This window comes from Hyposmocoma kahamanoa, unplaced genomic scaffold (assembly GCF_003589595.1).
Source record: "Hyposmocoma kahamanoa isolate Upper Pololo Valley unplaced genomic scaffold, ASM358959v1 66, whole genome shotgun sequence".
NCBI lineage: Eukaryota > Metazoa > Arthropoda > Insecta > Lepidoptera > Cosmopterigidae > Hyposmocoma > Hyposmocoma kahamanoa.
Window position 1 is genome coordinate 3,964,784 of NW_020653854.1, and position 10,104 is coordinate 3,974,887.

Consider the following 10,104-nt stretch of genomic DNA (forward strand, 5'->3'; position numbering starts at 1 on the left):
GTTTTCTATGAGATTCAAATATAGAAACTTTGTATCATCACGGCGAGTTTTGCTTCTATTTCTTCTCTTATTGAACGCCCTGAACATAGGCATTGCAAATGTGTTCAAAGCCATCTTCACTAAATAGCGCGGTATTTTTTCGTTTTTTGGTTGATTCTGATGAGTCTCCATAAGAGACACAGGGTCTTCCACGTTTTCCAGAAGAAGTAGATGGCGTGATGTCAGGTGTTACTACTTCAATGCTCGGTAAGGTTACCAAATATTCAGAATCCAACCAATTTTCGTTCTTTTTTAGAAACGAATCCTTTTTCCTGGACGCTTCTGCCCATCGTTTATTAAAGGAAGGAATATATAAAAATAAATAAATAACTGCCTCCGTGGCCCAACGGTTACCATGCCGGACTGCCACGCAGAGGTCCCAGGTTCGATTCCCGGGCCGGGAGAAATGTTTGTATGGCTTACATTTATTTCTCTCGTGAGTTTGGGTGTAATTTGTGGTTGTCTAGGTGTGTGTCCATGGCACCCGCCACACAGGGTTTCCCTAGTGCGGGGCTATGTTGAGTGTGTGCGTTATTTTAAAAAAAAAGAAGGAAGGAATGAGATTCCTTTGAACTGATAATAAAACACATGTTGTCTTCAGAAACATGATAGTTTTCTTTTACAACTGTTGATAGGGTTTCAAGTTTTTTCCCTCCTTCAATGTATGAGAGTAATAATTCACGCTTGGAACAATTGAAAGAATTTGACATTTTGAAATTCAGTGATGATACGTAACAATCAAACGTCTGTTTAATTTTATTATCAATTTGTAATAGCTTTATTAAATTAATTCACTCTTCTTATATAATTTCATAAATGAGGGTAGTGTGCATTTTGTTGATTAAAGTAGTCCCACAAAATAAGTGCAAAATATAGACAAAACGCCCTGTTATCAATAAATATACCTATAATTTATTGAAATATACCGCAAACTAATCAATTCAATAGTACAACATAAGAAACCGCAATAGATAGCGGTTTTCCGTTACTTGACTTATATCGTAGTTTTCGCGATAACTTGTAATTCCGTATGTGTCCGCAGCTGATTTTTATAAATGTTATTTATGAATATGTGAGCTATTAAACAACACTAAATGTAAAACACCGGGAGACATCGGTAACTGTCAAAAGTCTCGATGAATTTCAAATGCGTACCTTTTTTTCCCCTCACTTTTGTATTTTTTTTTATAGAAAAATAATCAAACAATCCACAACATTATAATTGCTTTAAAATCTATATACTATGGGTTTATTAGAAATGTATAACACTTTATATATATTCGCGTAAGTTTTTGAAAGAAATGAAATTTAAAATATTGAAGCGAACAGACCTGAAATAGACATTCTTACGAATTACAATTTCTCACATTAAAAAATATGTATTCCAAATGCAATTCACGCAAAATTACTACATTATATTAAAGTACTACTCTAATACAATTTAAAAAAAAATTAAAGTGCGTCAATAACGACTTAAGTAAAAACGATTTTTGATATGCCGTTGTTCTATCATTTTCCATAGTGCGTGGCCCAAGTGACCTAGTGTTGTAGCACTGACGAAAAGATGTGTATTTCGACTTATCCGAAGAATAAAGTCCGATGTGATTATATAGCGAAAAGAGAATAAATACGTTACGAGAATAATTACGTTATTCAAAGTAAGACCTATGTAGAGGTGTTTTGAGAATTTATATATCTTATTTCATTTCGGAAATATAAAATCGAACAACGGTCGATCTAACATCCACAGCAAAGAAGAACGAACGAAATGTACTATGTCCTGAGAAAAAGTAGTCTTGCACATGGATCTTTGTTCTACGGATGAGTCGATTTGAGCCTTTTGCGATTTCGGCAGCCCAGTTTCAATCATCGTACCTACCATCAAGCCGATTACCGTAAACAATACAATTTTTTTACTATTCGATAATTACTATGAGAATAATCTATACTGTCATCAACTTTTTAAATTAAGAGTGAAAAACAAATTGTTGGAATTCAAAGAGCAGAGTTAGCACTCCTTCACATCTGCCGTACTTAGCGTGCACGCGCAATTCCCGCATGCTGTTCGCTTGCGGTGCGGTAATCTGCCGTCCACTAACTAAAACCGGGCTAGGTGGCAAATGGTCAGATATCCGTACGTTACGTACGGTACGTATGTACGTATGTGTACATTTTCTAAACATACGCTTACTGTTGATATTGTAAACACGGCTGTATTGATAACTGCCATGCTTACTAAAGTAGTGGACACTTTTAAAGAAAATTGAGTCACATAGTTTTATTGTTAAGCAAAATCAGCACAGTTATCATTTTTCAAAGAATTTAAATGATTATTACCGAAATTAAATATATCCGAAAATAAAGCAAAAATTCCGTAGAACTACGGATAAATCCGTTGGTCTGGTATCACTTGTGACGAAAAGCATATTAGCGGCGAGCCGTGGCGCAAAAGGATTCTTTCCAGCCTTGCCAGATGGCGGTACTATGCATGGAGCAGCACGATGGAGATTCCCGCCACAACTTTTATACATATAGGTATAACTGGAAGTAAAGATTACGTAAGTTGAAATGACTACAATGTAGCGTTGTGTACAAAAAGTTGAACTAATTTAATACTGTAGAACTGGCCTTCAAGATTTCTTATTTAGATTTTCTTTGATAAAAGCAAAAACTTAAAAATATTGATTTTGTCAGCATCACTTACAAATTAACAAGAGAATACGTTGAACAATAACACATATTCCAAGTAATTAGAAATCGAAACAGATTTTTGCCTTGGTTTTCTCTTTAATACCGCTGTCTATTCATGAAAATCTGGGTTTCCCAAAACGTTATAAAAGTGTTGCCCCATCCACACAATTTATTTACTTCCGAGTTGTTAGGTTTTCGCGATTGTTACACATAGGATATGAAACCATTTTTCAGATTTAAGTCGCATATAGGTACTTGTTTTTATTTTCAAACAAACCAGCGTTTCGGGACCCCAGGTCTCTTGGCCTTGAGCGGTGACCATGGAACCTGTAAAAGGCTCTAAACCTTGATTTCTTTAAAAAAATATACCTACGCTCTTAGAATAATAACGCATAGAATGATAGTTTCATATCAAACGAACAGTCACAAGTGAGGCAAAAATCAAATTTATGTAGGCTAGTTTTAGTAGTAGGTTAATTTTCGGTTTTAGTGAATATTTATATAAAAATACAAGTTGAAACGCGTTACTTCCTTGTGGAATGTGATGTTAGTATCTATTTTATGTTTGTCTGACGTATTTTTACACTCATTTACCGCACATTTCGTCATTTTTAGCTAAAATTCTGGAGCTGTTCGCGGTGCAAGGTGACCTTGAGCGCTGACGGCCCGCCCGCTCGTGTAGGCCCATTGGGAGCGCTTCAGTTTGCCTCACTAGCGTGTGCGGACTAGGTTTCTATGCGTTATTATTCTAAGCCTACGCTGTTTAGATTCGATTAAGTTTCTATGTATTTGTTTCTTTTTTAAGTTACCTTCATTAGTAATAGTGCCATCTGCATTCTTGACAATGAACTGCTAAGCCGTTTAATAACCTACCAAAAAACATACTGTGAATTCAGCGTTATATTTGACTCTACCATACACAATGACCTTCAGTTCACATAACTGTCCTTTGATCCTCCACCAGATTTATAGTCTCAAGTTATTTAACGTCATGGTAACATTATTATAAACTGATGACTTTGAAACTGATATAAAATCTGCAGAAATAGCTCGCGCCGCCATAAAAACTTCACCTACTTACACATTTGTAATAAAAAAAAGTCTGTTATACAACTTATACGTATCGTTAAATATATTCCAAAAGTTTAATAATAAAATGGCCTCTGTTGAATATCAACTAATGTAATATAACAAACGGCAAGGCTCTTTTGGGGTGTTCGTAACATAAATACTTAAAGTAAATAGTGTATAGGATTTGTAAAGGTGCCTACAGATTTGGTCGATTTTCGGCGATCGTCTCAGTCGCCTGTTGGCTATTCGTAAATATCAAGGTTAAATGGAACAAATTTGTAGGCACCTACGCCTAATTTAAATTGCAGCTCGCCCGTCCATAACGTTACAGCGCTCTTCACCCTCAGTTGACAAGTTCCATGTGCCTGAAATTTCACCAGCACCTTTACCCTTCAAAATCGGCAGTCGCCAAGCAGTAATGCTCACAATACTGCTTGGCGGCAAAAATACTTACTTAGGCAAGATGGTATTACCAAACCTAGCTATTTTCATTTACGCTACATTTAGGTTTATATTTTTTTTTAATTTAACAATATTTATAAATATTACATTTATGTTAATAGAAAAAAAGAGGTAATCCGCCTTCCACTAACTAAAATGCTGTTGTAAAAGTGACAAATGGTGAAATATCAGTTTTAAATAGCAAAAGATTGAGCACAATTTCTTTTGTAAGTTATAGAATAAAGTCGTACACGTTAACCAAATTCGTTAACGTGTACGACTTATCGGCAAATTTGGCAATCACTTTAACGACGCGTAGTTGAAATATTTTTTTTTTTTTTTTTTTTTTTATGACATTAAGTAACGGGACGAACAAGTCGTGTGCCTGATGGTAAGCTACGCCTATCATTAAACAATTCAAATATTATAAAACTGGGTCATGGTTTTTATGATATCTCAAAAAATATTTTGTGTTTGAGGACGGCACTTATATTAGACAAACTGCTTGATGACTATACCATCTCAGTTATCAGCCGTGATCATGGGACCTGTAAAGTTCCCGAAACGTTGTTTGAAAAAAACAAATGAAAGGATTAAGATCCGATAAAATAGTTTCATTTCCTTTGTGTAATAATCGCGAAAACCTAAGAACTTGATACATATATTTTTATATAAAATATATATATTCACGCTTGACCGCACCCGTGATGTCGAACGATGCTACGCATTAGTCCAAAAAATACCTAGTCACAAAACAAATGCCGGCTGCGTCATTCACTCCTTTGCCGTAGGTACGCATCGAGAAGGAGGAGGCAAAGCGTGAGTCATTGGGTGGTATATCAAAGACATAAGGAGAAGTTTTCCGGATTTTCTTTAAAGGAGGGACGGTAATGGTAAAACTAAATTGAAAAGCTTAACAGCTTAAAGTTTTAACATTATGTTTTCCGTCACCATTCATTCGATAATAAGATAATCTCAGTACAGAGTACTAAAAACCCGATCTCAAACGTCATTCATCTGGTCAAATGGGACCACTTATTAGGTACCCTCTTTCCAAAAAAAAAGAATCATCGGTGTTATCGCGTAATATACGTAAAAAAACAACATACAGTACAATTGAGAACCTCCTCCTTTTTCAAAGTCTTTTAAAGAGTACGTAAATTGCATGTGATTGATTGTATTATTGTCGTTTCATTCCACTTTCCAAATCCATAGGTACCTTGTATATATTTCTTCGACGACTTCGGTGGCTATACTGTGGGCACAAATTACTTAATTGTTACTACGTAATAAATATATCACTCTCATACAAAATCGAGAATAACCTACGCTATAATAGCCTACTAAATCTGACTAATGACACCGGCATTAACTACAAGGAAAAAGGAGCCTAAGCACGCGCTCAGATAGGTTTAAATAATGTTGCCCGCCATGTGCAGTCATGCGGAACCGAATGCTGGGGTTGTACAAGGATTGTAATGTAAATAAAAGACTATCTGAGCGCTTGCACTTTCGGTGACACACTGAGCAGTAGGCACTTATCGCGTAACCTCAAGAGAGTGACGGAGCCCTGCGCTGGGCGCTGGATGTGGAGATACCGCGTTCGTTTCCCCGTGGAACCAAAATAGGAGACGAACTTTTCTAAATTGGTTCTGAGTGACTTGGTGTGAGTGTTCTGGGACGTGCCCCTGAGTGAATTCTTTTGCTCTGATACTGACTGTACAGGAAAGTCTCTAGTTTGCGAATAGGCACTTAGTGTGTTTGTCGGGCATATCATTATTAATTATCGTTTTTATACGGCGTACCGCTTACGTCTACTTAATTATAGTAAAGTTGATTCATCCTGCGCAATCCATTCGCTACATTTCATTTTTGTTAGCTTTTTCAGCGCTGGCTGTATATTCCATACAAAGTAGCCGAGTCGTCAATTAATTTGTTCTTTAATTTTGAACATGGAAATAACTCTAAGCTACAGGTACCGCCTATATAAGCTTTCTTGAGTGCCTTATTCGAGTGTGACCATGGTCGAGTTTTTGAAATTTGACTACCCAGAAAAAAGTGGAATTTGTAAATTATAACAGCCTCTGTGGCCGAACGGTTACCATGGCGAAGTCCCAGGTTAGATTCCCGGGCCGGGAGAAATATTTGTATGGGGTACATTTATTTCTCTCGTGAGTTTGGACGTAATTTGTGGTTGTCTATTTGTGTGTCCATGGCACCAGCGACACAGGGTTCCCTAGTGCGGGCTATGTTAAGTGTGTGCATGGCTATATTGAGTGTGTGCGTGGTTATGTTGAATGTGTGCGTTATTATTATTAATCGGTTCTAATCGCAAAAAACTAGATTTAGTAGGCCCATTCAAAAGTTATAAGGGTATTTTACTGTCCAAGCTAGAGTAAGCTTATTCCAGCGGCACCAATCTTCATTATTCTCAATCTCGAGAACCACAACACCTAGCTTAGATCTGATTACACTAAAAAGTCGTGATTTAGTCGGTTCTAGTCGTAAAAAACTAGATTTAGTCATTATGCCGTTTTGAAGTTATTAAGGTATTTTACTGTTCACACTGGAAATAGCTTATTCCGGCGGCACCTTTTCTGTATCTCGAGAACCACAGCTTCTAGGTTAGATCTGATTGTACCCAGAAAAAGTCGTAAATTAGTCGGTTCTAATCACAAAATTTCAGACTAAAAGAGAAAAGAAAGATAAACAAAATTAAAACTCGACCATAGTCACGCTGGAATAAGGTACGCAGCTTCCTTTCAACTAGGCTATCATCACCAGTGATCGAATTTTAGAGAGTTAATTTAACTGAAGTATGAACGTTTTCTTACTAGGTATGAACATACCCGTTTTACTCCACTAGCTCGGAGAGGCTTTCTTTCTCATTAAAAATCTGCGTGCAAAAACGTTTTTGAAATTCAAACTAGTAGACATTTGACTAATGGTGCACTTTCTTTCATCTTTCGATGAAATAAAACATAATGACACTTTCAACCACGCGATTTGTCGTACATTATGTAATATAAATCCGTTGGTACATATAATATTTTATTTTTATTTTTGTTGACAATTTACAACGATAACTAATTTTTCACCTCACTAGCTCGGAAAGGCTTTCTTTGTCATTAGAAATCTGCGCGCAAAAGCGTTTTCTGCACACTAGCGTGGAAAAGGTTTTTGAAATTCGAACTCGACAATGGACTGTTGTAGTGCACCTAACTTTTTCTTTCGATAAAAAAAAAGATACTGACACGTTCAACTACGCGATTTGTCCTACATTACTTATTTATATAATATAAATAGGTAGTTTATTCTTATTATTGTTGACATTAAATTGACAATGATAACTAATTGTGTTTAATAAATTATTTTAATTCATCGAAGAACTAAAAGAATTTCAATAATCACTTAATAACACAAAATTATAGAAGTACAAGAAAGAATAAAAATTGATGAAATGCAAATTCAGAACGCATCCGAAGTCAAACTTTTTTTTTTTGATAAAAAATATTGATTTTTTAAAGTTCTACTGTTTTATTATTATTAATTTATTAAGGCTTTGGCAAAGCCATCAGCCTAAACATGAAATTTAATTATGTTTCTGTAAATATGGCCGCCACAAAGAGGATAGGCAATTTGAGGCGGCGTGCTTGGATTGACTCGGGATTCCTTAAAACGGGCCGAAATGGGTATTTTAGTTCGAGATTCGTATAATTTCGCGTTTTAATCTTCGATTAAGGCACAATAGCACTATCCTATTCCACTTTAAACTAGATTTCACAAAATAATTGAAAGTCAAAATAAAAAAACACTTTTCCCTCCAAAAGGTCCAGAGCGAATCTTCTACTGTTTTTCTTTCATCTATCATTTTCCTCGCTATAGTGAGGTGAAAAGTTGTGTATTTCGCTCGGCAGCAAAGTTGTTTTGCGTCTCGTGCCTTCAAAACCTCGCTACGCTCAGGAATCTATTTTTGAACTATGGTATTATTCGCTTGATCAGATTTCAATACAAGCACTCGCGTTGAACAATAACGTTGCAGCCTTGCATAACTAATAACTATTTTTACTGTTTACATTCTAAACATTCCAAAATATTAGTATTAGGCTTAGAATAATAACGCATAGAAACCTAGTCCGCACACTCTAGTGAAGCAAATTGAATGCGCTCCCAATGGGCCTACACGAGCGGGCGGGCCGTCAGCGCTCAAGGTCACCTTGCACCGCGAACAGTTCAAGAATTTTAGCTAAAAATGACGAAATGTGCGGTAAATGAATGTAAAAATACGTCAGACAAACATAAAATAGATACTAACATCACATTCCACAAGGAAGTAACGCGTTTCAACTTGTATTTTTATATAAATATTCACTAAAACCGAAAATTAACCTACTACTAAAACTAGCCTACATGAATTTGATTTTTGCCTCACTTGTGACTGAACAGTCACACGAACGTTTTGATATGAAACTATCATTCTATGGTATTAGGTTGTCTCTTCTTTATTTATTAAATGGCTAAAGTATTTAAATATGTAAGTGCCTATAGAAATTCAACTACAATATTATTTTAAGAGACAATAATTTGAAGCAAATAATTAAATTAATAGGAAATGACGTATGGTGTCGAGACTTCCCCGCGGATGGGTTCCCGCCTTGCCGTGGCGGGGGGGGCTCTAGTAGCCGTGGTCGATTTCATCCCACGGTGAAGCTAAGAGGAACTCATGGGCCGGCCGATGGAACTAGGCTGGCCCGAGGAGGATACTGCGCGGGCTCGTCATGATCTAGGCCGAGCGCGTCCGTGCGGACGCATGCGGGGAGGAGAGACGTGTCGGTGTGTCGTTGCTGCTCGTCCTTTCCTCCGCAGCCGAATTTGGGCGATTGGCCCGTGCGGTGGGCGCTCTAAAGGACTCTCTACGGAGAGTCCACGTGGCTGCGCGGATGGTGTTGCGGCGGAGCCTACCAACAGATCCGCCGTGGTGGCTGGGGAAGCATCCTCTGAACTTTACGGTTGAGGGTATGTTGTCCTGGCCCCATGGCCCCTGCGTAGCGGACTCGGAGGAGTTCGCTGCCCAGCATGGAGGGGCCGAGATTTGGGGTTGTTCCCCTTCAGGGTTCAGCCCAGTCCCACATAACCCGGGGTCTACCCCCGCAAGGCCGGAGTATCTGTATATGTGCTTACATACACATATGTGCCTTGCTATGGCAAGACAAGGTGATGATAGGTGGAGCAAGGCGTCGACTGATTGGTGGCCCAGGACGGGCAAGATGTTGCAAGGTGGGTCGACGACATACTACGTGTCGCGGGGCGTCAGTGGACGCGGCTAGCACAGGACCGTGACGGATGCCATAAACTTCGGGAGGCTTATACCCAGCAGTGGATGAAATCAGGTTGTGGATGATGATGCCAAATTTCATAAATTCCTGGGCTTTGAAGAAGGGAATGTACATATTTTTGTTAGGTTAGCTAAATTCACTTCTTTAGCCGACACTAAATTCTATCATTGACAAGGAACATGTACGAGCGCAGCGTCGTGTTTAAACTTAACTTGTGTTTTATATGGGGAATCATCAACACGCTTGATGCTGATGCGTGGTCATAAAACTCACTTTCAGTATAAACACCATCTTGAGGCCATATCTATAAAATTATTTACGGGTGTAAGTATACTCGGTGGCCCTATATACCTGACAACTAAACCGACATTTTGGTTCTGAGAGCCATCTTACGCATTCAACAGCAAAATGATAAAGAAATTTCGTATCTGGGGCTAGCGAGTGTACGTAATTCTTAGTAACACAACATAAGTACGTACGTACATACGTAGTGCTTTAGGAAATTGTTCTTCAAATCGCACCTCTC